Here is a 6,000-nt window from a genome sequence, read left to right on the forward strand (position 1 = left end):
TGGCGCGGTAACACATGTGCAGCATCCACGCGCCCGTAGCTTTCCCTTCATTGCCACAGAAAGTTGTCCGCGAGTATAGCGTGTCTATGCTCCGAGATATCCAACTACAAACTTTAATTGTCGTTTGCATGATTACGCATGCAAGAGAGTGAGGATCGGCGCAAAGCTCCTCCCTGATGTGCCGCGGCTGTTGGGTACGGCGCTTAGTCTGACAACGCGGCGGAGGCATTGGCAAAGATAATAACTGTCCCCCTTCCCCTCACGGCTGGCGAAAGAAAAAAAAATGTCACAGTTTCGCCCTAAGGGCGAAGCAATGAATGCGATAGCAACACAGCAATGTCATACGAAGTAAGGTGAGCGGCTTTGGTAACAATATGAATTGTAGTAAACATGAGCTGATTAAGTAAGCAGGTGTGCTGCGGCGTAAGTAGACCGACATGAAGAGAGACTCGATAACCACGAGAAGGCGCGTGTGAAACGGTGGTGTTGATGAGAAGCGATTCCCGTGGGCAGCGCGCGTGCGAAGGGACACACCTGTAGCGCTGCACTGCCGATCCGGGCAGCATTACATGTGTAGCGTGCGTTGGACAATGTGACCCGACTATTACTAACTGAATGAACAAGCGTGGTGTGAGCGCGCACAAACAAACATGTAGAGATCACACTGAATGACTGCGGACAACGACTGTCAAAACGCTGGCAGCAAGCATACGCCGCTGCCGGCGAAGGTACGTGCGGTCTATCGCTTCAACAGGAACTGAGCCGCGAATGCACGGCTCATAAAGGTCAGAGCCGTGTGGAGATAAGAGACGGTGCGGCGAGCGACGAGCGCGGTTGTTGGCAGAAGAAAAGTGCGCCCCCCCCTCCCCCCGCTTCCTCCGGCGCTGGCTTCCCGCTTCCTTGCTTGCGCGCGGGAGAGATAAGAGACCGTGCGGCCGAGCGACGAGCGCGGTTGTTGGCACAGTAGAAGTGCCCCCCCCCCCGCTCCCTCCGGCGCTGGCTTCCCGCTTCGTTGCTTGCGCGTGGGGGATTGAGTGCGTTCGCTCTCCGTGATAGCGTGCGTCCCAGCACGCTTGCGCTCGGGCATACGGCGCGCGGTGAAGATATTATCTATACGGAACCTCACGGCGACGGCGACGGCGACGACGACGGCGACGGCGACGACGACGGCGACGGCGACGGCGACGCCGACGGCAGAAATCCGGTTGAAGTGTCCATATAATTGCTATCGCAATAAAAATCGAAGAACCCGTAACCGCTTTCGTAACACGCGACCGCGCAGCCTGTAAAGATGGCGGCAGCTGCCATGCCGAAATAATGGCGCGCGCAGAGAAGCCGGAGGGCAGTGCGCGTGCGTAATGGTGACTAGACGACCGGGCATGGTCCTTGCCTGGGCTACGCAAATAAAGTGACTGCCGATTTCCAAGTATTGAAAGTTTTATTGAAATCAAAAGCAACAACGGTACCATGAACAGCAGAAACCAGCAGAATATTTCATACTGCCGCTTTAAATTTGGTGTTGTCATGCACAAATTTCATGACAACACTTCACCCATCAAGATGTCAATGTCCTAAAAATGTTCAAAATGACTCCCTTCCACAGCAACGCAAAGCATAAACCGCTCTTGCGTCGAGTCGATAACTCTGCGCAGTACAATGGAAATTTGGAGTCGGATATCTCGAAGCACGAACCCGCTAGAATAATTCTTCCGACTGATACTGTGTAGAAACACGACTGCCTCTAAGTTTTCAATACAAACATACCCACTTACTGCAGTCGACAAAAAATAATTGTTCAATTTTAGTTAATTGGGCTGCTCACAGCGATAATTATCATCTCACTTTGTGCCCCCCTGGCCACATAACTTAATTGCACAGGTGGTCTTCGCGTGCCTCCCAGTGCCTAATTTTAAGAAAAGCATCAAGCTTAGTTTTGAACACCCTGTATTATCAGGCACAGCCGCCAAACACATGGCTGTATTGGGTAATGTCATTTTCCTATAAGCTCGGAGAAACCGATACCTGGCTTCGCTGTAGGGCTTCTTCATCTTTCTGGGGTTTTACGTGCCAAAACCAGTGCTGATTATGAGGCACGCCGTAGTGGAAGGCTCCGGATTAATTTTGACCACCTGGGGTTCTATAACGTGCACTACAACGTAAGCACACGGGCGTTATTGCATTTCGCCTCCATCGAAATGCGGCCGCCGCGGCCGGGATTCGATCCCGCGATCTCGTGCTCAGCAGCGCAACGCCTGAGCTGACTGAGCCACCACGGCGGGCTACAGGTGTTGCTCTAGCCGTATAAAACGCGGGTTTATCGTGAGCAGAAACGGTGAATTTCGGTAAATGAGAGAGGCTACTATCATCATCATCATCATCATCATCATCATCAAAAGCTGACCCCCCCTCAGAAAAAACCTGGATCCGCCCCTGTTTCCAATAACATCTGTTTAACGTTTTCGCGTAGACCAAGACGTCTATAGCCGTTTGTAGCCGTTCCGAGAAGTTTTTAAGACGTTTTGTGTTTCGTGGGCTACTTTCTCGCAGAGCACGTGGAGACATTGTCATTAAAATTGAACTATACCAGGAGACGAACAGACATAGGCAACATTAAGATTTATCTGGCTAGTTGGTTCATACTGAAAGAAGGGTAAACTGCGCGAGAAGTTAAGACGAAAGGATGAACTACATACGACACTCAGAACTCCAGTCTAAGTGTCGTATGTGTTTCTTCATTCCTCTTAACCTTTAGAGCAGTTTACCCTTGTTTCAATAGATACCATCTTCCCTCGAAAATCTGGAAGCACATTCGTGAAAAATGGCTTCCTCTATCTGCTTCACTAATTCGGCAGCGCATGCTTTGGTTGCCTGTGTGAGCACTGTCGAAGTAGACAGGTGGGCATTTTTCAGAAACTGTTCGCACATCTTTACAGTAAATACGCTACCAATCGTCTGGTGATTTTGTGATTTCATCCAGCAACACTAATGTAAGCTCTCCTAAGGTAGCGTTTCCATACAAACAGTGATATTATGTATATTGTATATGCTGATCGACTGAGCACAACAAATAATTTAAATGGTTTATTACTAAAATGTTTTCATCATGCGGGGAGCTAAATATTCTAGAAATGGTGGCACCTATAGAAAATGAGATCGATACCGAACTTTCACAAAAATGTCTTAATAACACTAGAATAAACAATCACACATATTTTCATTTATGCACAGATCTTTCACTTTTAACCAGGTAATACATTTACATTTTTGCAGGCAATGTCAACTTTGATAACAGAAGGAAACACATTCATATTGCACACGCCTTTTCTGTTATTAAATTGTGGAATGAATTTACATTTTTACAGAAATTTTCTACTTCAACACAGCGTAGAAAATAGTTTATGCATTTCGCAGAAATTCAACCTTGAAATGGGGCGTGTATACGTAATAACACGTTTTCTCTTTTTATTCATCTTTTAAGAAAAGAAAGAAAGGTATGTACGTTTCTACAAGCGTTTTCGTGCCTTTTGCTGGGAGTTTGTCGATGAGATCTTCAACATTGACCCTTCTAAGAATCTCCGTCTCCACGCTCAGCAGCGACAAATCACTGAGGCGGCTAGCTGTCAGTCATCGTTGATCGAAGTCTGTTCTTGATCAATTTCAGTTTTCTGATTGATCGTTCCCCACTGCAATTTGTGACCATCAAGCACAAAAAAAATTCTAACAACAACATGAACAACTGGGAATGAACCTTCAAACTTTTCACGAATGAGAAGTTTCAGCATGTCTGCCAGAGAAGAACAGCCTTAGTTGCTCGCAAATGAAATAAACTGTTCAAGCTCATCGGGAAATGTGCCAGCCAGATCAGAAGGATACTTTTTCACGAGGTCCATTGCCTGCAGGCGCTTCTGCGCTGGGGAAAAGCAGTTCCAATCTGTAATAACAGCAAACTGTGAACAGACTTCGGTGCAAGCGCTCAGGCGAACTGTGAGAGCCTGCAGGAGATTGTCAATCATGACGAAGAAGGTTTCACAGCGCAACTTAGCTGAAGGATCTTGTGGCTCTGGCGTGCTCGTGCCTTCAGTGCTGTCGTATCCTGTCGATTGTTTTCGCTTTCTCTGGGTGCTTGCTTTGTACAAAGCATTGTCCGACGCTTCCTTCGCAAGCTTTTCAATTTCATCGAACCTCTCTCTTAAGCCGGATACATAATCACACAACGATTTCATCAGGCTTACGGCAGCATTCAATGACTGTGTTGGGCTCTGAAGTGCCTTGCTGATGGGGTTTAAGCGCTTCAAAACTCTATCCCAAAACTCGGCCATCAGCGCAGTTTCCAACGTTGTCATTGCCTTCAGTAAAGAATTTGCCTCGTGCTTCGTTTCTGCTCGATCATCATGATCTTCGGATAGTTCCATCAAGGCGGCTTTGACTTCTTTAGAACCTGCCACGAGAGCTCTCGCTGCATCCGCTCGCGCTGACCACCGCGTGCCTGAGAGATGCTTTGGGATTACCGCTGTCGCGGTTTGTTTCCAGTGAGCCTGGAGTACAGCCCAGCGATGAGTAGACGCAGCAAGAAAGTGTATATACGCTGTACAAGCCCGAAAAAACTAACGACTTGCCCACAAGAATCTACAGCATGCGCCCCGACCTGGTTAAGAGAGTGAGCAGCGCCAGGGTTAAAATTTGCTTGCGGATTGATTTTTTTTAAATGAGCCTGCATGCCGGAGTATTTGCCAGCCAGATTGCTCGCGTTGTCGTATGACTGGCCGCGACAGGTTTTGGAAGTTAACTCGAAGATTTTTTAAAAAGTCGAGCGTTGACTTCGCTCCCCTTTGTGAGATCTTCCCCTTTGTGACTGGTTATGGACAAAAACCAGAGAAAATGTTCTTCAGGCTCACCACAAATGACCACTGTAAGTTGATCCCTGTGACTCGAATCAGGTGTAGAATCAACCGAAAGAGAGAAGTACTTGGCACTCAATTGCAATATCGCAAGTGATTTTTTTTCGGACTTCAGTTGCAAGAGCTGCCATAACCTCTTCCACAATGGTTGAGGAGTGGTCGGATGTCTTGCCACGTCCAATGTTCCCAAAGTTCTTTATGTGGGCAGCAAGGAAAGGATCAAACTTGACGATCAGTTCAAGACACCCAAGGAAGTTGCCATTTTGGGAAGACCCGATTAAATCGGTAGATCCCCTGAGAGAAAACCCTGGTTCTGCCAGAAACATTACAACCGCAACTACGCGCTGAAGGACATTTCTCCAGTAAGTTGCCAGCTCCGAGTAGTGCTCTTCAAAGAATCGAATGACTGAGGTTCTAAGAGAACGTCGCTTGCACATGTGTCAAGCACGCATTGTCTATGACATTCCCTTTCCTCGTGTGTCTTTAACTTCACAAATGCCTTGTTCCATAAGCTAAACCCATCTGGCTCTGAAAATTGGTCCTTTCTTGCCGACATCAGAGTACAAGGAAATCAATATACGGATCCTTTGGAGGGACTGTACAGCAGCCATTCGCGCAAGACGACTTCGCCGTTGGTGCGCTGAGCATAGAAAATTTCTTGCTTGAAGTGGCGGTGGTAGCCCTTCGGTGCCGCGTCAATTGGCTGAAAGTACCTCTTCGAGCGAGATTAATCACCTTGCATGTTTCTAGCATTTTCACACACATCGTTGATTTGTGCTACCCAAAAGTTGACAGTGCCTGCGCGCAGGGCAAACCAGTCAGCGGGATCCACAGACATGCAAGGACCCTCACCATGCAATGACTAGTCTGTCTCGGTCGGGCTGCTCGTCCCCGGAGAAACAGGCTTCATCGTAGTGTGCGATGAGTTGGTTCTTCGAACATGCTCGTTGAGGTTGTTGACTTTAAAGCCATTGACGAGAGTGCTTCGCTTGCGTCTGCTTCAGCACAAACAGTCTCACTGAGCGCATGGTCTGCTTGGTCAGCTTCACAGGCCTCACTGGTCGGAATTACTGGCCGGGCTTTTGTCGCTGACAAACAGCTA

This window comes from Dermacentor silvarum, chromosome 1 (genome assembly GCF_013339745.2).
Source record: "Dermacentor silvarum isolate Dsil-2018 chromosome 1, BIME_Dsil_1.4, whole genome shotgun sequence".
Classification (NCBI taxonomy): domain Eukaryota; kingdom Metazoa; phylum Arthropoda; class Arachnida; order Ixodida; family Ixodidae; genus Dermacentor; species Dermacentor silvarum.